The 24,586-nt window shown below is 35.8% G+C and overlaps 1 long non-coding RNA gene across 1 annotated transcript; it reads right to left on the reverse strand.

Annotated features, from left to right (window-relative positions):
• Positions 1 to 6,555: 6,555 nt before the first annotated feature.
• LOC108289506 lies at positions 6,556 to 11,119 on the reverse strand. The gene is made up of 3 exons (XR_001819186.2): positions 9,640 to 11,119; positions 9,247 to 9,320; positions 6,556 to 7,316 (listed from the first exon to the last, which is right to left on the reverse strand). It is a non-coding gene; the product is annotated as an uncharacterized LOC108289506 (long non-coding RNA).
• Between the last annotated feature and the right edge of the window lie 13,467 nt (positions 11,120 to 24,586).

Below are 24,586 nucleotides of genomic sequence, written 5' to 3' on the forward strand. Positions count from 1 at the left end.
TCATGTGGTTTTTGTCTTTGGTTCTGTTTATGTGGTGAATTACGTTTATAGACTTGCGTATGTTGAACCAGCCTTGCATCCCCGGGATGAAGCCTACTTGATCATGGTGGATAAGGATGTGTTCTCTGGCAGACTGCTTAAGTTCTGGCACTATTTGGCTTTACACACTTGACTTTTTGTTTACCCCTACAGTTCTATATCTTTTCTGTCTTTAGGTTTTAAAAAATAAAAATATGTTAAGGTCTGAAGAACAGACTTGAGATTGGTCCAATTCATTTTAGATTCACAAATATCTCTTGTGTTCCTTAGCATAAATCATGGAGAGGACTTATCTAAGTCTGGTGTGTTTTAGTCTAAAGAAGTACACACTCTACACCAATAGACTATATTCAGCAGCAGAGGTAGACAAAAAATATCTATTTTGTTAAAGTACTAAATGCCTAGAGTAATATTTATTTTGCATTCTTCTCCCATGAAATTTTTCCTAAAGAATTACTTCAAATAGTTCAATACAAGGGATTTCAAAAATGCCAATTAATCAAACTGAAAGTCTTGTAAACTTTCTGTTGGAAAACAACTAAAGAATATAACCATTTGAAAATGCTTTTCATAATGGGAAAGGAAATAAAACATAAGAATTAACATATTATGTTGTCAGACAGTATACCAAGCATTTTTCATGCATCACTTTTTCCAATGCTTATAACAACCTTGAGAAAGTTACTCATATAATACCATGGTACAAGAAAGAAACTGAGGCTTACAAAAAAATAAGTCATTGGTGAATGTTATGAGAAGTTGGGATTTGAGCCCAGATCTCACTGATCGTAGTAAGTTTGTGAACTTAATTACTGCTAACAGTTTCAGAATTCATTCACATTTTCTGGTTAGTAAGCTAGGAATAAGATTTATGGTAATAGATATATATGTACAATATTAATTTGTGAATTTTTGTCTCAATAAACATGATTAGATCAAGATATGCTACCTTACTCATAAACCATAAATCATATTTTGTATGGTTTAATCAACATTCATATGGAGTAATAATTGATTCTGAAAATTAGTAAGGCTTTATAATAAATGTTTTCCTATAATTCCTACAGAGAGAAGGGGAAATCAGTGGCAGAAAATACATAATCTCAAATATTTTTGGGGATAGAAGCACTATTTTTCCTGTATAACTGCCAAAGACTTCCCATTTATACTGAGTTAAATAATCAGAAAATCCAGGGACCCACCATGATTAATTTCTTAACTTGTAACACTTCACCAATATGCACCTAAAAGTTCTCCACAATGTGAATAATAACATCTTGCAGTTACTACCTCGTATAGAGATTGCATATACAGAAACTGCTACTCAAACATTTTGAGCTGCTTTGTGAAGAAATTTCCAACTTAGGCTATGATGTTAATATCAAAATACTAAAAAAGTAGAAGAGTTATTGATTACAAAAAAATATAGTAAGTTCCTTCAAAGAAAGAGTCTTGAAGCACAATGCTCAACCCTTAACAAATATGCTTTAATTTACGCTGAGTTGTGTGTGTGTGCTTGTGCACATGTGCCTGTATACACACGTTCTTATTTTGTCTAAGTGTGATATTCAAAACATTTAGTAACTGGAAGGGCACAGATACCAACCAAATTAAATAGAGCCCCCTTGTGTAATAGGAGTTCTGGAGGGCCTTGCTTTCCTAGGTGTTAACAACTTAATGGTGGAATGAAGGGCAGGGAAGGGCTGGAGGTCCTATGGATGCATGAGCCAGTTGAGTTGGAAGGGTTGGGTCAGCAAGGGGTTACTCAGGGAGTTGGAGCAGCAGCTCTTTGTAGCTATTTAAATATTTTTATCACCAAAAGGACCACAGTGGTGTGTACCAACCAGACATTATCAGCCTAGGCTATTGAAAAATAACATAATATACACAAAATAATATAGGTACTAGAAAAGAGCATTTTAAGCATATTTTATATTGAGAAGTTTGCTCAAGCAGATACCAAAAATATTAAAAGCATTATTATAACAATGTAATTCTAATTTCATATTTGCCCATTTTTCTACCTGCCACAAGCTTACTCCTCCAAAGTAGAAAAAGAAACAAACCAACAGGCCTTCTCAGACATATTTAGGAGAGTTGACTAAGGATATCAAGAGCTGAGAATCAAAATTTGGACTCAAGGCCTCCCAACCTATGATGAAAGCAGAAAATCCCAGAAACATGGATGTATTTTTTTCTGCTTATATCTCTCTGCTAATTATCCAGGACTCCCCCATCCACTTCATCTCTGTCCTGCAACAACTATAAAGGAGCAATGAGTCTATTTTTTTCTCCTTCTACCTCATTCGCCGACCAGTATATCCCACAAAAGCACAAATTTCTTATAGTTTTCCCCAAGTGCTGTATGCTTAGAGAAAAGGCATGTATGGCCACCTTCTCACACCTTCACTCACCAATCACTGGTCATACACATCCCTGAGCGCAGATGGAGCCTAAGAAGAAGGAAGGATGCTTAGTTGCACAAGTGTGCATCTGAAAAAATGTAAACCATGAGCATATTCATACCCAGGTCATGTTTACAGAAAGCATGACCTTTTCCCTTTCAGTTTACTATCATGTTACTCAGGGAATGGAATAAATAGTTCATTTTCTATCTCTTCACTCTCCATGTCCTGGAGATTTGAGTTGTTTTTCTGCCATTAAAGGTACCTGTTTGTAATTTTAATAATTTCATATTCTATGATTGATACATAGCAAAAGGGTAAATGGAGAAGATTCAACTGTATCTCAAACAATCATGTCAAACTCCTACCAGTGGCAGTGTTGTCAATTGTTAGAATCAACTACCGTTCTCAGGTTTGTTGGCTTTTTTAGAGATACAGAAACATTGATGATTAACAGCGGTGTTGATCACAATTGCTAGTATATATTAGCATTTCCACAGAACTTCCATAAAATGACTTAACAGCTCGTATGCTACAGACCTATTATAAAGTACAAGAACAAAGCACATACCTATGCATGTGCACATGCATGAATGCAGGCATGTGCACATGCATGAATGCAGGCATGTGTACACACACACCCACCCCCCCACACACACACAAACCATGTTGGGTGCAGAGGGGCAGGATTGTAAATTCTGCTGAAGAATTTTCTGGCTACAGGTCAAAGAAGGTCTGCAAAAGCCAACCCAAACAAAATGTAGTCAGATGGATCACATCCTCCTCCAAAATATTAAAATGTTAGGATTCTCTTTACTTGTTCCTACATGTTGGTCCTCTGATACCTTATCATGACCCAGTATAATTCCAGAAAAAGGAATTAGGGAAAACAAGGTGATGAAAACTGCAGAAAGGCTTTGTAGAATTAAAAATATTTGGAGTCATGGTAGTAGGGGACAGGATTAACAGGGCATGAGTCTTCCTGGATTTAACATTCCTGTGTACTGTAAAGGCAATCCTTTACTGTATCTTATAAAATGAGGACAACAATGCCTCCAAGATTATAACTGCCCAAGTTTGCAGTCAGCACAACATGCAAATGCTATCTTTGGGGTCCCTGAATGCCTGGGCACATGAAGATCTACACTGACAGCCACTGAGCTGCTTTCGGTTTTGTTTCCCAAATTCACTCCCATTTGAGGACGGAACACGTTACTGACCTATCCCTGAAGTTACGAAAACAGAAGAAAAACAGCAACAGTACTTGTTTCAAGTAGTTGTGAAGCTGGGACAGTTGTCCTCTGCTGGGAAGATAGGTGAGTGGCCACAGGCTGCAGCGCTGGACATTAAGCTGGTCTGCACAGTGCTCAGAGCGGACAGCACTGAAGCCGCCACTTGCCGTTCATTCCCCACGGGAAACCATCGCCTCATCGCAACGGTGTCTGAATCTGACCTTCCCTTCTCTGCCAAGTTATTCTGTGCTGGGATTACCTACTGAGTCTACCTCATTATCTGTTATTACAAATCTCTGTGTACCTATTATTATGTCTCCTGCTGCTGACTACCTAAATTACCATGCCCATGGAATAGATAACTTTGTATTCTGCTGAGTATGCTGACAATTCTCTAGAATTGAAATTCTATTTGTAAGAGTTCACCAAGAATTTAATCTGGTTCACTTCAGGTGATATTTGCATCTAAAGATGTTTGCTTTCCCTGTTAGGGGTTTACTAGGCAAGCCGAGTTCATTACTGAGCCCTCAGCACTGCTGGTCAGGGGCGGGAAAGTCCCAGCTGTAAAGGAACTCCTCTGGATGAAAGAAAAATTACATTCCAATCGGCATCTCTCCTTCCAGGTTAACTGTTTCCTGATATCCACTCCGTAAGCCAAATAAACACAACTGAAGTAAGTAAACCTTAAAGAGGAGCTAACTTCAACAATAGGTGAGAAATGAGGCCTTTATTTGCTCTGTGTTAGCAAATGTGTATCTGATCAGCCCCAGAACGTGGGCTGTGAGAGATGGGTATGGAAGTAGCAGTACAATTTTACTGTGTTAAACGGACTGCTTTCCAAACTCTGCAATGGCCAATTTAGTCTAAACCACCATGTGAAGTGTGGATAATAAAAACAGGAAACCTAGGACTTCCAGTAGAACTAATCTTTGTAAAATAGTCATTGCCTTAGGAAACCATAAATAGCAAAGCCACTTCACCACATTATTTATTCCATACTAGCATCTTCTGGATAAAAGAAGAGTGAAGAGGGAAGGGGTGAAACAAGCACGTTATATAGCTTCTAGGCCAAAATGTGAAGAGACCTTTCTTATTTCAATGTGTGTGTGCTCCTTGCAAAGCTTCACCCAGAAGCCTTAATATCTTTGGGCTCTGCTTGCCACTTAACCATAACGTCACAAGTATTCTTTGGCTATTAGGCCATTTTTGCAGAAATTATATAAAAAGATATGTTTTGATGTTTAAAATGGTTTTTGGTATTTCTTACACTGGATAACATCCTTAAAATTAAGAATTATAACCAATATTTTCAATGAGAGTAGAAAATAATTTTGGCGAGAAGAGTGGTCATTTGCAGTCATGAATAGAGTGGATCGAGTACACTAAATCTAATATTCCTCCACATTTGTTTTACTATTAGTGTCAGGGTTTTTCCAGAAGAGTTCTTTTCTCAAATATTTCTTATTTAAGTCTAAACAATAATATGATCTTATACAATGTAAGGGTCACAAAGACAACAATGCTCTATCCCCATTATAGTACCTGACACAAAGCTAATGTATAGTACATTTGAGGAAATGATAGAACTGTAACTCAAAATAAAATCTAATACAGCATATTCTTTCACTTCTAATCAGGCCTCAAAATAAACCTTTCACTGCTAAAGGGTTAACCCAGGACTGTGTTATTCCCAGCCACTAATTAAAACCAAGCAGCAGAAACAGTACAGTGGTTTTACCCATTTATTATAAACCTACTTAAAATTCAATTAAACGGAAACAGGAAAATACTGTGGTAGAGACCACGAGTTCTCAGTGTGACCTTTTCAACTCACCTGGCTTTCATTGTAATATTATTAGGCCTAACTCTGGGCAAAAACACATTAATTGAATATGACTTATTCCAAGACTCAGTCAACTTAAGCACTGAATACTCAATTTGTCTAGTATTGGTTTGATTTTTTTTCTTTTCTGAATCATGGGTATAAAAGGAAATTAAGAAATATCTGATTCCAAACATTGGTGATTTACCCCAGTGAAGGATTAGGACAATTCAAACAGCAAATTTGGCCTTTGATTTCAGTGTGGATATGATGGAGGCAGCAACATTCAAGGTTATCCGGAGGCCCGTTCGTCTCCAGCATTTGCCTTTGCTATTTGTCAGCTTTTTTTGCACTCTCAGTATCTGTCTACAACAAGACTTTCTAAAACCAGGCTGGCCTTGTGGACTCAATTTTTCAGAGCTTTCACAGAAGTCCATTCCCTAAGAACTCCCATGCAACTACCTTAGGGGGACTGAAAATGTAACTTGGACCTTACCTGAATGACATTATCTTACTTTTTTCTCACCCCGTAAAAGTAATCATTGTCTAGGGATGCTGGCTCCTCTACCCCTCTCCAGATAGTCATGCCAAGTGACCTCTCTGAATCAACATAAGAAATGACCTAAACACTGGCTTTATGCAGCCCTATATTTTCATGGGCAACAAGGTGGCGGAAATGAGTAATGTAGCAATTAAATGGGCAGATAATTTTTTCAGCCATCTGTTGTGCATATGCCTAGCAGATCATCACTGTCTTGGACCTTGCAGTTTTGTACAGATGGTATTTTCCAGAGACAGAGAGGGCCTAAAATGAGTCAGTGCAAAGATCAGACTTAATATGAGAGATAATAGATAATTGCCTGTCTCACCATGTTTTAAAAATCATTTGTCTTGTAATCAGCCACTTTGAGCTTGCAATTTGAAGGTTTCCAGTTGTTAATTTGGACTTGCTGCTATGTGACTCTTATCTCATGCCACATCGAACTTAAGGAGAAAAATAAGGAGACTGCTGTTTAAGACTTTAATTTTATTAACAATGTTCGCTAAGATTATCCATTGCCTCGGCAGTAAGAGTTTAACTTTTATATTTTTTGGTTCATTCAATAAGTGATGTTTTCAGTAGCTAAAAAACATATATCCCACATTCTTAGTCCTGCTAAGAAAAAAGATATGAACTAATCACAGAAAAATGTACTGCAAATAAAACCCAGAACTGTTTTCTTCTTCAAGGTACCAGGGTATATGACATCCCAACTTTGATCATGAACTTGGCTCTTTCAGATAAAAATGAAGATAAAATACATTTATCAAAGAACCCAGGTTACAGAAAAGGCCCTACTGAAGTGGGAGTGAAGATTGATGAGTAAATGCTTGCTACAGAGGGATACCCCAGACTTCAAAAGAGTGTATGTTCTGGGAGAAAAAAAAATAGGTATATTTTAGAGGATAAATCCCTAATTCCACAGGATTTCCAGAAAAGGATACATGGAAGTATCAGTAGGCATAATAGTCTGGAACTCTGTCCCTATTTCTTCTTGAGAGAAAGCTGTACAAGTTCAGAAGAATACAAAAACTCAGAATAGCAGTGCATGTTTGTAGAATGACAGAATTATGAACCAGAAAAAATAAAAGTATTGAAATCATCAACAATGACTTTGGGATGAAGGTAGGTTGTGAATGAGATTTGAAAGGTTTTCAAGTGCATCAGTTGGCAGTGTGGAGTAAACAGAGAGAGAAGCAGACCAGGAGATGTTCTCCACAGCCATCTGGGATTCTCCCGCTTCACAGCCATCATATTTTACTGAAGTTGTTAAAAATCTGGCTACCTGCAAAACCATAAACTCTATGAGGACAGATACAATGACAAAGTTATTTGCTTTGATAGTACTAGCAGAACGCCTTAATGTTTTTCGACTAAATAGAGGTACAAATATTTACTTTGCTTTAAAAGTCCTCAGCACACTGATCATGTAATGTTATTTCACAGTTGGCTGTCTGCTCTCTTTGCCATACTTAAGTTGACACCTACACCATCATGAAACCAAGCCCTGGCTCTGAGTCTCTAAGTCTCTAATTCCAAATGATTTGGCCCCTAGATTTGAGCTGAGACATCTTACCCAGTGATTACTGATCACCTTTATCTACTAAACTACTTAGCACTTAAAATATTTCATTCATTATTCCTTCCTTAGCTAAGCTACTCGTAGATTTCTTTTTCCAAAATAATCCTTATGCTTCAATTTTATTCCATTTTATTAAATAAATATTTGATGATGATGATGATGATGATGTTAGCCAGGGACACTTCTAAGCACTTTGGAGATACCTGTTTAATCCTCACTATGTACTCCTATGTAATCCTCCTCAGTACTATGGAACAGGTAGTGTTATTATCGTCAGGTTAAGATGAGGCAACTGAGATAGAGAAGGCTTAAGTAATACATCCAGACAATCTGCTAGGAAGAAGTGGGTACCACCTGAATTTGAACCCAAGCATTCTGGGTCCAAAGATCATGCTCTTCAATATTATGGCATACCTTTCTCCAAGGCACCTTAACGAGTGTTGACTACACTTGAAGTCATCATGAAAGGGCCCTTTCATCTCCAGTATTTGTTTTTGCTATCTGTCCAACTTTTATGCTCCCTTGATATCTGTCTAGAACAAGACTTTCCAACACGGGCTGGCCCAGAATGTGGACTGAATTTTCCTGAGCTTTGATTGTGGTCCATTCTTAATGAGCTCCCAAGCAGCTACCTTAGGGAGGCTGAAAATGTAACTTGGACCTTACCTGAATGACATCATTTTACTTATTTGACACTCCCCAAATGCAACCTGTCGGGAATTCAAGAAACTGTGCCAATTGTCAAGACAGATGCTAAGATTGGATGGAAATAGACCTTGAAATTAAGATGTTTACTATGTGGAGAAAAGACTTGAATATAATAAGCAAAACACACTGCAGAAGTTGTTGGATAATTTTTAACATAAGAAGAAGGATCAGAACCAAGACTATCTCCTAGAGTCCTTGCAGAGCCTTTCCCACTCACTAAAAAATAGGAACTGAAATTTGGCAAAGGATTGTGATCTATTTATCTACCGGGTGACTTGCCCAACCCCTAAACTTCCTTCAAGGCCACTTAAAGACTTTCTGAAAAGTTACCTACTACCAATCTTATACCCACTATAGTTGGTCTCTTATTCTGAAATTCCTGAGTATTCATAGCTTGAGACTGACCTACTCAATTACAAACATAATCAAATATTAACTTAGAAATATATTTTAGATGGTTAAAGTATATGTTATATCATCCTAAGAAAAATCATAAACACTACAGAAACAACTACCATAAAAATATCTCAAAGTTCTTGAAATTCTCACTAGAGTGCAGAGCAGACATAGGTACTCAATAAATAATGAATGACTGAACAAATAAAGGAATAAAGGATAATTTCTGCTTTGATTTTTACATAATGCCTGGAGCTTACGAGGAAAGTGAGAGAGAGAACAGAATAGAAGGCATATTGGCTTCTGATTTTATTAAAATGTTGCATCAGATAGAAGATGGAGTTCCCCCAGAATAAAGACCAGGAGCACAGGAAAACAGCACTGTCTTGGCAGGAGAAAAAAAAAAAAAAAACACCCCTCCCAACCCAACACACAATGCCCCTACATGCTCATGTATTTGGAGGTAATAGTCAATTTACTGGCACACAATGCAGGTCCTTTCTGGAAATGATTATACTCACAGATCCACTTTTAGTCCAAGGTGTTACAAAATGAGAGGGAGGCCATCCAATTCTTACTTTCCCTCTGTGATGAACTGTTAAAAAGTGATACAAGAGGATAAAAGATAGTCTGGAAGGGAAAGAGACAGAAGAGTAGGCTGTAGGAGACCAAATAAAAAGTTCAAAGTGGAAGCACTGCAAAGTAACACTTCATCATTCCCAATTTTACTCCTGGGCGTCTGCTATCTGGAGTGTTGTCCTGACCTATGAGAGGCCGGCTCCAAAAAGTTCAGTGTATTCCTGTAAAGTCTTTGGACCCAGACTCAAGTTCAAGAATGCACAAATGATGCCTCCAAGCATTATGTTATGATTGAAAAGTTTCACTGACCTGTCCTGATGAAAGTATCAACTGACCTTGAACGTTTACCTGGTCTCAGTGAACAGGTCTAGGAGTTAAGAAGAAAGACATCAGACATCATAGTGCAAAACAATGTAGGGTAAGCAAAGGGCAGAAGCTGAAGGCTTATCAACTGCATATTCTTTTAGGTGGCTCTTTCTAAAAAGAATTCTAGGACATCCCTATCCACAGCTGCCATTATCCACTTGACTATGTAGTCACCATAAAAATTTAAGTATTTTGTGGAGAGGAGTACCTCTCCATCTGTGAATGCTACCAAAGGTAGAGCTACCAGCTCAGCAAGTAAGCCAAGCCTACTCACTCTGAGACTTCATTATTATTCTTATTGCTACAGGACACATTCCCTGGAACTTTTCACTTTCTCCTGGGCTTATTTGCCTAGCCTAATCCTTCAAAATTCTGAGGGGCATCTGTGTAGTCTGAACTCCCAGTTTATAGATTATCTTTCTCTTAACCTGACACCTAAACCCCAGGCTTCTATATTTAATCAACTATTGAACATTCATTTTGTTTTTTATTTGATACCTTAAACCTATGATGACCAAAATGTAAATCTTGATTTCAACTCACCCCTGGAAACCCATTTCTTCTCCATTTTCTATGTCTCAGTAAATGGCAGAAATACTCACCAAATTGATAAAGGCTAAAACCTATGAGCCATTTTTAATTTCTCATGTTCTTACCTCCCACATTCCATCTGCCAGTCCTGTTGACTATATCCCTTAATACTGTAAATCCCAATTTTTCCTTTTTTTCTCAATCCACACTACTACAGTCTTAGTCCAGTCACTATCATCTCTCACTCGCAATATGCCAAAAACTGGCGAACTCGTTTTTCAGCTAATATCATGTTATAAAGCCAATCAGATTCACTAGCTTGGTGGCCAAAATAAAACCAAAAGTAAATTATTGTATTTGCTTGTAAAATCATTGTATATATAATAATACCATCAGCCTCCAGGTAGAGGAAATAATGATTATGTAAAGGCAGCTGTAATCATCTATATTTTATTAAATTTTACAATGATTTTATTTTCCAAGTGAGACTTTAACATGTTACTGGTTAAGATTCAATGTGTGTCATGCCAACACCCAAGTAACCGCCATAGTCAACCACCTAAGCAACTGCAAATAGCCTTCTAACTGGTTTCAAATTTCTACTTTTGCTCCACTGAACTCTGTTATCCACAAGGCTATTAGAATGAAGTTTTTAGGATGCAGATCAGATTTATGAGTCTTGTATTTAAAATCCAGTGTGAAGATATCTCCTTATTCTCTGTTTTCTTTTAAATAATAATCTCTTCCACCAAGTTTTAAGGGTACATGATTGCCACTTTTGTTCTAAGGAGGTAAAGCCACATGACTAAGTTTGGGCTAAGCATGTGAGCAGAACTTATCTGTGTGCGACTTCCAAGTGATTTCTAAATGCAAAGCCACTAATTCCAAACTCCTTTTTTCCTCCTTTCTATGGGGTGAAATACAGATATGATGTTGATGAGCCAGAAGAGATCTTGCCTGTCTTATTCTCATCTGAAAAATAATGACACTTAGTAGTCACTCAAGTATTTTTTAAGTGAATGAAAGATGGAGGAACAGTGCAAGATAACCTACACATGCTCTTGGTACAAAGAGTTCTTAGATGTCTGATAGTAAATAATATAGTATGTCTACTAAAAAGGATTCTGCAAAAATTATGAAAAAGAGAAAAGGCAATATAGTCAAACTTAATAACAAAATGTCATAACTGACCATCTGGTAATTATTAAATACATAAAAAGCAATAATCAGGAAGTTTAAGTCAATGACCCATGCCTAGATGTGCCACAAAAGTATGAAGGTCAAGAACAAAGCATAACTGAATCAAGGACGCATAGTCAAATGAGAATTCATATTTATAACTCAACAAAATCAAAAAGAGAAGAAAGATCAAAATAATTTAATACATTTGCAGGGCATTAATGAGCCCAAGTACCTTGCCTAGAGTAACAAAGAAGAGAGTATTTTATTTGTCTTACTCTTTTTAAGAAGAGGGGGTGTATTATCTTACCTAGTTGTACTGTTAGAAAATTGTCAGAATTTAGGCAAAGGTGGGCCCAAAAGTTAAAATGATGTCATCAGTGGACTGTTGTTTTCTGTTTTTTATTTTACACTAAATTTAGAATTATAGCAAATATATTAAGGCTTACAAAAGAGTCCCTATATGCCCCTCATGAAGATTCCCCTTTTGTTAACATTTTACATAAGCGTAGGACAATGATCAAAACCCAGGACATTCTATAGCTGTTCAATTTTTCTTTCTTGATATAGACACTTTGAAGATTACTGATTAGTTATTTTGTAGAATGTCTCTCAGTTTGGGTCTCTCTGGTTTTTGTGTCAAGATTGGAAGGAAGTTCTGCATTGCTGGCAATAATAGCACAGAAATCATGTCATTTCTTTCTCAAAGAATCTTATCACGGGATTAATGGTGCATATACGTCTTATTACACTTGACTAATGTGGCATACGCTGGCTTTCTCCACTACAAATTTACTATTTTTCCCTATGTAGGTAATAAATACTTTGGAGGAGATCATTTAAGACTATGCAAGTTCTTTTTCTCCCTCAAACTTCTACCCACTAATTTTAGTGAGATAGAGAATTTTAAGTACGAAAAAGTCCTATTTTAGTACTGCTACATGAAAACTCCTCATCCAAAGTTTCTTGAAAAAGAATTTTAAGAAATTCATAGTTATACCAAAATATCAGTTAAAATTATAGTAGTGTTTAACTATTGCATTTGCTTCAAATGCTTTATGCTAAGGGTCCTTATGCTTTTCAAGGTCATGGAACCTCTTGAGAATCTGGTGAAAGAAAAGAGTTTATTCTTTCTAGAAAAATGCAAATGGCTCATGCTGAGGATTTGAGGAATTCATAAACCACCAAAGTTCATCTTGGATTCCTGCAGGGTCTCTAGCCAAAGCACCCCTTTAATACCAAAGAGTAGCTGTAAATCAATTTGCTTTTCATAGGCCCATCTATATGCCCATCATTGATGATGTTTTTTCCTTAGTTTATTACAGAAGGAAAGAAGGAAGCAAGGAAGGCAATAAGGAAGGAAGGAAGGAAATAAGTGAGGAAGGAAGGAAATAAGTGAGGAAGGAAGGAAATAAGGAAGGAAGGAAATAAGGGAGGAAATAAGGAAAGAAGGGGGGAAAAAAGGAAAGAAGGGAGGAAGAAAGGAAAGGGGAAGGGGGAAGAGGAGGGGGAAGCAGATGGGGGGAAGATGGAAGGAGGGAAAGAGAAAGAAAATCTCATATTATCCCGTGTCCCTATTATTTCTCTTACCCAGAATAGAAAAAAAATAGTGTGCCAAAGTAGGTCAATTCCACTTAATTTTTTTCCTAGGCGCTTTTCAAATTGGATCTTGAGTGTACTCAACCTATTCATCTTGCCCCATTCAGCTTTCTTTCCATCCAGCTTATTCCCATAGTGAGCACGTTGTTCCCCCAAAGCCTTCATGTTTCTTTTAAATCTATGTTCAGAGAACTTGTGCACAAGAACAAGAACTATATTCTTCTAATTAAAAAGTAGAAAATAACTAGAACGTTTTAACAACTGCTTTTAAAAATAAATTCTTACCAGGATCCTAAGGTCTCTGTTACTACCTCCCACATACTTTATTAAAAACCTAAAAACAAAAAGAATTGCCAATATTTGAGGATCTTTTTGTTTCCCTGAAGCAGTTTATCTTTCGAAGTAATTGACCCCATCTCATGAAATTTTTGCAGCAAATATGTACTATGTTTAGTTACTGTTGTGAAATTTCTATTTTTGCAATATGTTGTGATGCTGAGTGTTAGTCAAATGAATTTTATTTGAAAATTAAAAGCAAATTTCATAGGCTACTTGCTTTGCAGCTCAAGAATCTGGGTCAGTCAGTCAGAAAAATATGAGGTTTTTTTCCACGGCTTTGAGGTAAACACTATGGCTTTCCTAGAAGGACACTGCCCCTACCACCTAAGAGAGTTCTGGATATTTATTACAACCATTTCTTTATCCTCAGGAGTCTTAACCATTGTTCTAGAAAATCTTGAGGCAAGTCTACTACTTTAATCTTTTAAATAGTATAATTTGGACTCTTCTAACGAAACCTAATTCAAATGAGTCCATCTGCTGAGCCCAAAATACGAGTTTTTCATAAAATGCAGATGCAATAACAGACTCAAAGCATAAGAGACATTTATACAACTCATTAAGCAACAATCAACCCCTTTCTTTTGTAAAAAGAGAAACAAAGTTATCATCTTCTAACCAATACAATAAGTCCTACTAGTTTAAACTTTGATGTTGCCATATGAAGCATTTTTTCTGTTACGTTCAAAACCATGGAGAACATTCTGATAATAAGACCTTTCTTTATGACCTCCTTTGATTTCCTGCGTTAATACTGGGAAATAATGAAGGAAACTTTTGAAGTTTAAGCTCCCCATTAATCAATGGGACATTTTAATTCATTGGATTTCTTTATAAGAAACACAAAAACAAATCTTCTCCAAGAAATGTAGCAAAGCAATGTCCTCAAAAGGAAAATCTAACATCTGATTTTTAGTGATAGGCATTTGGACATACACAGCTAGATAATGTAGTACCTATTTCTCTACTCAGTAATTTTGCTAACTCTTCTATTAATTTAAATTACATGACATTTACGGGTTCATGAACTACACATACCTTTAGCCACTTGATTTCCGAGGTGGTTTTTCAGTATCCTGAGGAAATTATTTACTCTTGAGAAAAAACAAGAAAATAATATCTAGGCTCTAATATCACCCCCATTTCAAAGTCACATAGATTTGTTTTGACTCACACTTAGCATTTTACTTTTCAAATTAAACAACTATTTCTTTTCATCATGAGAGATGGAAATTTTAAAAATTAGAAAATTTTTACATAATAGATGAAAGCACATTGGGAGTGCAGAGCATCTGTTGTAATCCTGTACAAAAGACTACAATTCTGAGGTGGTTAGCAGCATTCATTTTTTCGTTTTGGTTTTGTTTTGTTTTGTTTTTTACTTTTGTCTTTAAAAATGACATCAAAGAGCATATCACATGCCTGAGTTTAGAGCTGGGGTTTTGGAGATCCTGTTCTCAAAGCAGAACAAAAGAAAAAACTATTAAATTACAACGATCTGTTGACTCTGTGGTCTAGTTTATTGGCATTGAAAAGAGAATTTTAAATGGTATAATTCTTAAGAAGCCCATTGCAATTTACTAGGAATTTTCTAAATATGCATTTCTACCTATATGCTATATATATAAAAAAATTAGAGGTTCTAGAAGGCCAAATTGTCACTATCATTTTAACTTAATCAGGGTGTGATAAAGATAATACATAAGAGGAGTTAAGAGATTGTACTACTGATTGTTTAGCCATGAAAATAGATTTTATTTTCTTTAGATGTCCCTATTCTAGTCTATAAAATAAGAGAGTTAGAGGTGATTTCTCAGGGACTTTTCTTTTTTTTTTAAATATATATTTTATTGCATTTTAGGTTTTGGGGTACATGTGAAGAACATGCAAGATTGTTGCATAGGTACATACTTGGTGATGTGGTTTGCTGCCTTCCTCCCCATCACGTATATCTGGCATTTCTCCTCATGTTATCCCTCCCCTAGCTCCCCACCACAGACCCCAGTGTGTGATTCTCCCATCCCTGTGTCCATGTGTTCTCACTGTTCAACACCCACCTATGAGTGAGAACATGCGATGTTTGATTTTCTGTTCTTGTGTCAGTTTGCTGAGAATGATGGTTTCCAGTTTCATCCATGTCCCTACAAAGGACACTAACTCATTGTTTGTTTTATGGCTGCATAGTATTCCATGGTGTACATCTGCCACATTTTCCCTGTCCAGTCTATCGTCGATGGGCATTTGGGTTGGTTCCAAGTCTTTGCTATTGTAAACAGAGCTGCAATGAACCTTAGTGTGCATGTGTCCTCATAATAGAACGATTTATAATCCTTTGGATATATACCCAGTAATGGGATTGCCGGGTCAAATGGAATTTCTATTTCTAGGTCCCTGAGGAATCGCCACACTGTCTTCCATAATGGTTGAACTAATTTACACTCCCACCAACAGTGCAAAAGTGTTCCTTTTTTTCCACATCCTCTTGAGCATCTTTTATCTCCAGATTTTTTAGTGATCACCATTCTAACTGGCGTCAGATGGTATCTCGATGTAGTTCTGATTTGCATTTCTCTAATGACCAGTGATGATGAGCATTTTTTCATATGTTTGTTGGCCTCATATATGTCTTCTGTTTTGTTTTGTTTTTTTTGAGATGGAGTTTCGCTCTTGTTACCCAGGCTGGAGTGCAATGGCGCGATCTCAGCTCACTGCAACCTCCGCCTCCTGGGTTCAGGCAGTTCTCCTGCCTCAGCCTCCCGAGTAGCTGGTACTACAGGCACGCGCCACCATGCCCAGCTAATGTTTTGTATTTTTAGTAGAGACAGGGTTTCACCATGTTGACCAGCATGGTCTCGATCCCTTGACCTCGTGATCCACCCGCCTCGGCCTCCCAAAGTGCTGGGATTACAGGCGTGAGCCACCGCGCCCGGCGGCCTCATATATGTCTTCTTTTGTAAAGTATCTGTTCATATCCTTCACCCACTTTTGAATGGGCTTGTTTTTTTCTTGTAAATCTGTTTTAGTTCTTTGTATATTCTGGATATTAGCCCCTTGTGAGATGGGTAAATTGCAAAAAATTTTTCCCATTCTATTGGTTGCTGATTCACTCTAATGATTGTTTTTTTTGCTGTGCAGAAGCTCTGGAGTTTAATTAGGTCCCATTTGTCTATTTTGGCTTTTGTTCCCAATGATTTTGGTGTTTTAGTTATGAAGTCCTTGCCTATGCCTATGTCCTGGATGGTTTTGCCTAGGTTTTCTTCTAGGGTTTTTATGATGTTAGGTCTTATGTTTAAGTCTTTAATCCATCTGGAGTTAATTTTAGTGTAAGGTGTCAGGAAGGGGTCATTTCTGCTTTCTGCACATGGCTAGCCAGTTTTCCCAACACCATTTATTAAACAGGGAATCCTTTCTCCATTGCTTGTTTTTGTGAGGTTTGTCAAAGGTTAGATGGTTGTAGATGTGTGGCATTGCCTCCGAGTCCTCTGTTCTGTTCCATTGGTCTATATTTCTGTTTTGGTACCAGTATCGTGCTGCTTTGATTGCTGTAGCCTTGTAGTATACTTTGAAGTCAGGTAGTGTGATGCCTCCAGCTTTGTTCTTTTTGCTTAGAATTGACTTGGCTATGCGGGCTCTCTTTTGGTTCCATATGAAGTTTAAGGTGTTTTTTTCCAGTTCGGTGAAGAAGGTCATTGGCAGCTTGATGGGAATAGCGTTAAATCCATAAATTCTTTTGGGCAGTATGGCCATTTTCACGATATTGATTCTTCCTAACCATGAGCATGGAATGTTTCTCCATTTGTCTGTGTCCTCTCTTATTTCATTAAGCAGTGGTTTGTAGTTCTCCTTGAAGAGGTCCTTTACAGTATTTGTTGGTTGTATTCATAGGTATTTTATTCTCTTTGTAGCAATTGTGAATGGCAGTTCATTCTTGATTTGGTTCCCTTTAAGTCTGTTATTGGTGTATAGGAATGCTTGTGATTTTTGCACATTGATTTTGTATCCTGAAAAGTCTCAGGTACTTTCCTGATGTATAGTTGCTTGAATTCTATCACTGTTTCTAACGTGAGTATAAGAAGTTTAAAGAGGGCTCTCCTTTTTGCAATTTCATAGTAAAGCCCTATAATGTACCAAATAGCTACTTATCAACACAATTTTTCTTCATTCCAATGCCCTCTGACATATTTTATTCATATCTCCCATGGAGATATTTATAACCCATCCTATATTCACACAAAGTAAAAGGAAAATTTTATCAGGCTCTATGCTTAATAGCTTAGCATAGGAAAACCACAGTTGCCTCTCCCATAGACCTTAGAAAAAGTGTAATTAGACTTAAAATAGTCTACAGACCTTGGTATGTGCATCAAGTCTTCCCTTCACCCTGGCAAGCTTTATAAGCAGAACTTTTGATAGACTCTGTAGAAGTGACTGCTGAAACCAATTAATACCAGACAATAGAAAATATTAACTGAGCTTGCATAATACAGATAGCATTTGGCCAGACCCTATGGAGAGATTCCAAACAAATATTACAAGATCTGCTGGTTTCCTTCAAAGAGCTCATTGTGCATTTAGAGGAATTGGGATTTGAAGAACGAGAAGGGAAAGTCACTTTTCTTCTTCCAGTCTTTAGTGCTCTCAGATATACCACCATCTACTTAATTCCATCAACTAATAGTATACTTGGACAGTACAGACATATTTTAACATTGTAATAATTTAAACTCTTACACTAGTCCAAATATAGCTTAATAAAACTACATAACTTGATTTAGTGTTTTAATAGATAAAAGAAATATCATAAACCAGTGTGGCAAATATGACTTGCACAACCAATGGACTTAAGAGAACTAGATAGCTATTGAGAGGAAATCAATGTGAAATCAATGTAGGTCTTTATCATATATTGAAATAACTTTTATGTGGATTAAAAGGTTAATTCTAAAACTCTTACATAGCAAACATAAAATGTTCTTGAACCTAATTTGACTTCTGCATAGGAAATGATTATGATGCTTACAAACAATGAAAAATTCACAATAGAAAAGATAAATGTAACCACATAAAAAATTCAAATTTTGTGTGTCGAACTGATCAAAATTAGAAGGCAGATCATCAATTATAAGAAAGTATTCACAAAAAGAAATGACAATTAAAATATCATTCCCATATAAAGGCCCACAGAAATTATAGAGCCATAAGCAGACAATGCACACAAAAAATGCAATACTGTTAGAACTGTCAGATTAGCAGGGTTTTTTTTCCTGTGATAACATTAAATGTTAGAAATAATGCGACAGAACCAGCAAACTCCTAGTTTGTTGTTTGGAATTTCAAAGAAAAAATATATATATATATGTATATATATATTTAGCAATATGTTGTTATGTTGTTTTATAAAACATAAGATATGCACACACACACACACACACATTTTTTTTTTCTTATTTTTGATGCAGATTCTCACTCTGAAGCCCAATCTGGAGTGTAGTGGTGAGATCTCAGCGCACTGCAAGCTCCTCATCCCAGGCTCAAGCGATTCTCATGCCTCAGCCCCCTAAGTAGCTGGAACTACAGGTGCATGCCACCACACCAGGCTACTTTTTGGATTTTAGTGGTGACGGGGTTTCACCACATTGCCCAGGGTGGTCTCCAGCTTGTGAGTTCAGGCAATCCACCCACCTCAGCTTCCCAAAGTGCCATTGTGGGCCACCATGCCTGGCCAGAGTATAAAATTTCTAAAAAGATACATGGCAATGTATTTCAAGTGCCCTAAAAATTCTCATACAAGAAAAAACAAACAAACCCATTCAAAAGTGGGTGAAGGATATGAACAGACATTGTTCAAAAGAAGACATATATGAGGCCAACAAACATATGAAAAAATGCTCATCATCACTGGTCATTAGAGAAATGCAAATCAAAACCACATTGAGATACCATCTCACAGCAGTTAGAATGACAATCATTAAAAAATCTGGAGACAACAGATGCTGGAGAGGATGTGGAGAATTAGGAACACTTTTACACTGTTAGTGGGAGTGTAAATTAGTTCAACCATTGTGGAAGACAGTGTGGCGATTCCTCAAGGACCTAGAAATAGAAATTCCATTTGACCCAGTAATCCCATTACTGGGTATATATCCAAAGGATTATAAGCACACATGCACACGAATGTTCATTGCAGCACTGTTTACATTATAATTCGTCTTATTATTTTGGTAGTATAGGAAAACTTTATTATAATGTTAGCTGGAAAACTAACATGGAGATTGTATAGGTAATGAACTTAGCTATATGTTATGTTGTTTTATAAAACATAGATAATTCTTAAAANAAAAAAAAAAAAAAAAAAAACCCTATAGCACTGACAGAGTCTGTCATTGGTTGGTGGGACTATGAACATACTTTCTGTATATTCTGTTTTTGTTTTGGTTTTTGTTTTACTTTTTATATATTCAATTAGCATGTAGAATTTTAAATAAAAAATTAACTTTTAAACTATTTTAAGGAATAAAACATCAAAAGGCTGAAATAAGATTTATATGAATAAAGTCTACAATAAAAGTCTACTTTTTCCAAATTGCTAATAAGTAAAATTATCTATGATGGTCCCTATTAATACCAAAGGTAGCATTTGAACAAATTTTATTCCATGGTAAATTACTATAATGTCCATTGTAATTCAAGCTAACTGACATAGCCTTCCCTAGGAGAAAAGCTTAAAGAAGTGCAGCCAGTTGGTTAAGCACAAACTCTGAAGCCAAGCTCCTTGGGTTAAGATTCTAGCCCCATTATCTACTAAGTCTCTCAAACTCAGTTTCCTCATAGGTAAAGTAGAGCAAATAATAGTACTCACAACACTGAATTCTTACAAGAATTGAATGAGTTAATATGTTTCATATGCTTAAAACAAAGCCTAAAACACAATTAACACTCAACAAATAGTTGCTATGCTTATCATCACTGAAGCTTCCTCACAATACCAGTTTGAGTTCATTAGATACCTCAAAATGTATATATCAAAAGGATATAATAGGAATGCATATGTAAAAATCTGTTTTTTTTTTTTCATTGCTGTGACAGCTGAGCACTTCTAAGGTAGGTTACAAAAATTACCCTCATTAACACTTTAAAAGAAAAGTACAAATGGGGACCCACATCTCATATGTCTACATGCTTTAAAAGCTAATGAATCATTAAATTAACAAAAATTCTATCCTCCTTGTTTGATAAATATACTTCATGATGACCTAGAAGGCCATGTTCAAATTTAAACTTCTCACAATCCTTAGAATTCAGCATCTGTGAATAACTGAAAGAGGAGAACCCTGACACTGCTACCACCAACACCAATACCAACACATACATGCAAGGCATAGACAGAATTCTATCAGATAAATTCAACAAACAGAATGAAATAAAGTGAGTCCAGTAGAAATACTGGAGTTGAAATATGCAATTGATATACTGAAGAATACATCAAAGCCTTTTAATAGCAGAATTGATAAAGCACAAGAAAGGATTAGTAAGCTTGAAGACAGGCTACTTGGAAATACAGTTAGAGGAGACAAAAGAAAAAAGAATAAAAAACAATGAAGCACAACAAGAAGATCTTGAAAATACCTCAAAAAGGCATATCTAAGAGTTATTGGCCTTACAGAGGAGGTAGAGCAAGTGATAGGGGCAGAAAGTTTATTCAAAGGGATAACAGAGAACTTCCTAAATCTAAAGAAAGATATCAACATTCAAGTACAAGAAGGATATAGAACACCAAGCAGATTTAACCCAAAGATGATTATCTCAAGTCATTTAATAATAAAACTCCCAGGCCAGGCATGCTGGCTCACCCCTATAATCCCAGAACTTTGGGAGGCTGAGGCGGGTGGATCATGAGGTCAAGAGTTCAAGACCATCCTGGTCAACATGGTGAAACCCCGTCTCCACTAAAAATACAAAAATTAGCTGGGCATGGTGGCACAGCCTGTAGTCCCAGCTACTCGGGAGGCTGAGGCAGGAGAATTGCTTGAACCCAGGAGGCGGAGGTTGCGGTGAGCAGAGATAATACCATTGCACTCCAGCCTGGGTAACAAGAGTGAAACTCCATCTCAAATAATAATAATAATAATAATGATAATAATAATAATAATAACTCCCAAAGGTCAAGGATAAAGAAAAGATCCTAAACGCAGGAAGAGAAAAAAAAAATTACATACAATAGAGTTCCAATATGTCTGGCAGCAGACTTTTCAGTGGAAACTTTTAGGCCAGGAGAGAGTGGTATGACATATTTAAAGTGATGAAGGAAAAAACTTTTACCTAGATTAATATATCTGAAGAAAATATCCTTAAATCATGAAAGAGAAATAATATATATTCCAGACAAACAAAAGCTGAGGGATTTCATCAACACCAGACCTGTCCTACAAGAAGCTAAAGGCAATAGTCAAATCAGAAAGAAAAGGATATTAATGAGAAATAAGAAATTATCTGAAGTTATAAAACTCACTATTAATAAGTACACAGAAAAATACATATTATAACATTGCAACTTTAGTGTGTGACTCTTAAGCAGAAAGAGCCAATCAAAAATGATAACTACAGTGACTTCTCAAACATTACATGGTACAATAAGACATTTAAAAAATGTTAAAAAGTGGGGCAAAGTTAAGGTATAGAGTTTTTTCGTTTTCATTTTGCTTGTTTGTTTATGCAAGCAGTATCAAGTTGTTATCAGAATAAAATAACAGGTTAATAATATGACAGTATTTGCAAGCCTCATGGTAATCTCAAATCAAAAAACTGATAATACAGAAAAAATAAAGAGCAAGAAATTAAATTATATCAGATAAAATCACTTCCACTAGAAGGAAGATAGGAAGGAAGGAAAATAAGACCAGAAAACAACTAACAAAATGGCAGGAGTAAGTCCTTACATATCAATATTATCATTCAATATAAATTGACTAAACTCTCCAATGAAAAGATATAGAGTGGCTGAATGAATTGAAAAAAAAGACCCAATCATCTGTCACCTACAAGAAACACATTTCACTGTATACATACATAGTCTGAAAAGAAAAAGATGGAAAAAAATATTCTATGCCAATGAAAACCAAAAAAGAAGTAGTAACTGTATCAGACAAAATAAATTTCAAGACAAAAACTATAAAAAGAGACAAGTAAGGTCACTATATAATGATAAGGGGATCAATTCAACAACAGGATATAACAATTGTAAATATATATGCACTCAACACTGGAGCACACAGATATATGAAAGGAAAGATTATTAGAGCTAAAGAGAGATGTAGACCCCAACACAATAATAGCTAGAGTTTTCAACACTGTACTGTGAGCATTGGACAGATCTCCCAGACAGAACATCAACAAAGAAACATCAGACTTAATCTTCACTATAGAATTAATAGACCTAAGAGATATTTACAGAATATTTCATCAACAGCTCCAAAATACACATTCTGTTCCTCAGCACATGGATTGTTCTTAAGGACAAACCATATGTTAGATCACAAAACAAGTCTTAACCATTTAAAAAATGGAAATAATATCAAAGATCTTTGACCACAATGTAATAAAACTAGAAATCAGTAACAAGAATTTTGGAAACTATCCAAATACATGGAAATTAAACAGTGTGCTCCTGAATGACCAGTGGTTCAATGAAGAAATTAAGAAGGAAATTTTTAAATTTCTGGAAACAAATGATAATGGATATGCATACTAAAACCTATGAGAGACAGTAAAAGCAGCTAAAAGTCAAGTTCATAGCTATAAATGCCTACATCTAAAAAGAAGAAAATCTTCAAATAAACAAGTTGATGAGGCATCTTAAGGAACTAGAAAAGCAATAGCAAAGACAATTCAGTCAGTAGAAGAAAAGAAATAAAGATTAGAGCAAAAATAAATGATTTTGAAATGAAGAAAACAATACAAAAGATGAAACAAAAAGCTGCTTTTTGAAAATACAAAATTGACAAACATTTTACAAGGAAAAAAATGAGAAAACCCAAATAAATATAATCAGAAATGAAAAATGAGACATTACAATCTGATACTGCAGAAATTCCAAGGATCCTTGATGGCTACTATGGCCAACTATATGCCAACAAATTGAAAAAATCTATACGAAATAGATAAATTCCTAGACACATAAAACCTACCAGTATTGAACTATGAGGAAATTAAAAACCTGAACTGACCAATAACAAGAAATGAGATCAAAGCCATGATAAAATGTCTCCGAGCAAAGAAAACCCCAGGTTCTGACAGCTTCACTGCTGAATTCTCCAAAACATTTAAATAAGAGCCAATACCAAGATTACTCAAACTTTTCTTAGAGGAGGAAGAAATACTTCCAACCTCATTCTCCTGATTTAGATTATCCTAATACCAAAACCAAACAAAGTCACATAAAAAAAGCATACTATAGGCCAACATCACTGATTAATATTAATGCAAAAATCCTCAATAAAATACTAGAAAATTGAATCCAACAACACATTAAAAAGATCATTCATCATGTCTAAATAGGATTTATCCCTGAGATTCAAGGATGGTTCAACATATACGAATCAACTAATGTGATACCTCCTATCAATAGAATGAAGAACAAAAACCATGTGACCATTTCAATTGATGATGAATAAGCATTTGCTAAAATTCGACATTCCTTCATGACAAAAATCTCTCAAAAGATTAGGTATAGAAGGAACATACTTCAACATAATAAAAGCCACATACAATGGAATCATACCTAGAATACTGAATGGGGAAAAACTGAAAACCTTTCCTCTAGGATTGAGAACATGACAAAGATGCTCACTTTCACCACTGTTATAAAGGGTACCCAAACTGAAAATAACATGTCCTTGTTTGCAGATAATATGATTTTATATTTGGATAAATCTAAGAGCCAACCAAAAAGCTATTAGAACAGATGAACAAATTAAGTTGCAGAATAAAAAATCAACATACAAAAATCAGTAGCATTTCCATATGCCAACAACAAATAATCTGCAAAATAAATTAAAAAGTAATCTCGTTTACAACACTGACAAACAAAATTAAATATCTAGGAGTTAACCAGAGATGTGAAAAATCTCTAAAATGAACACTATAAAATATTGATTCAGGAACTGAAAGAAGACACACACAAAAATGGAACAAAATTTTCATGAATCAGAAGAATCAATATTGTTAAAATGTCTATACTACTGAGATGAAATGCAATCCCCAGCAAAATAC

This window comes from Cebus imitator, unplaced genomic scaffold, assembly GCF_001604975.1.
Source record: "Cebus imitator isolate Cc_AM_T3 unplaced genomic scaffold, Cebus_imitator-1.0 Scaffold17, whole genome shotgun sequence".
Lineage (NCBI taxonomy): Eukaryota > Metazoa > Chordata > Mammalia > Primates > Cebidae > Cebus > Cebus imitator.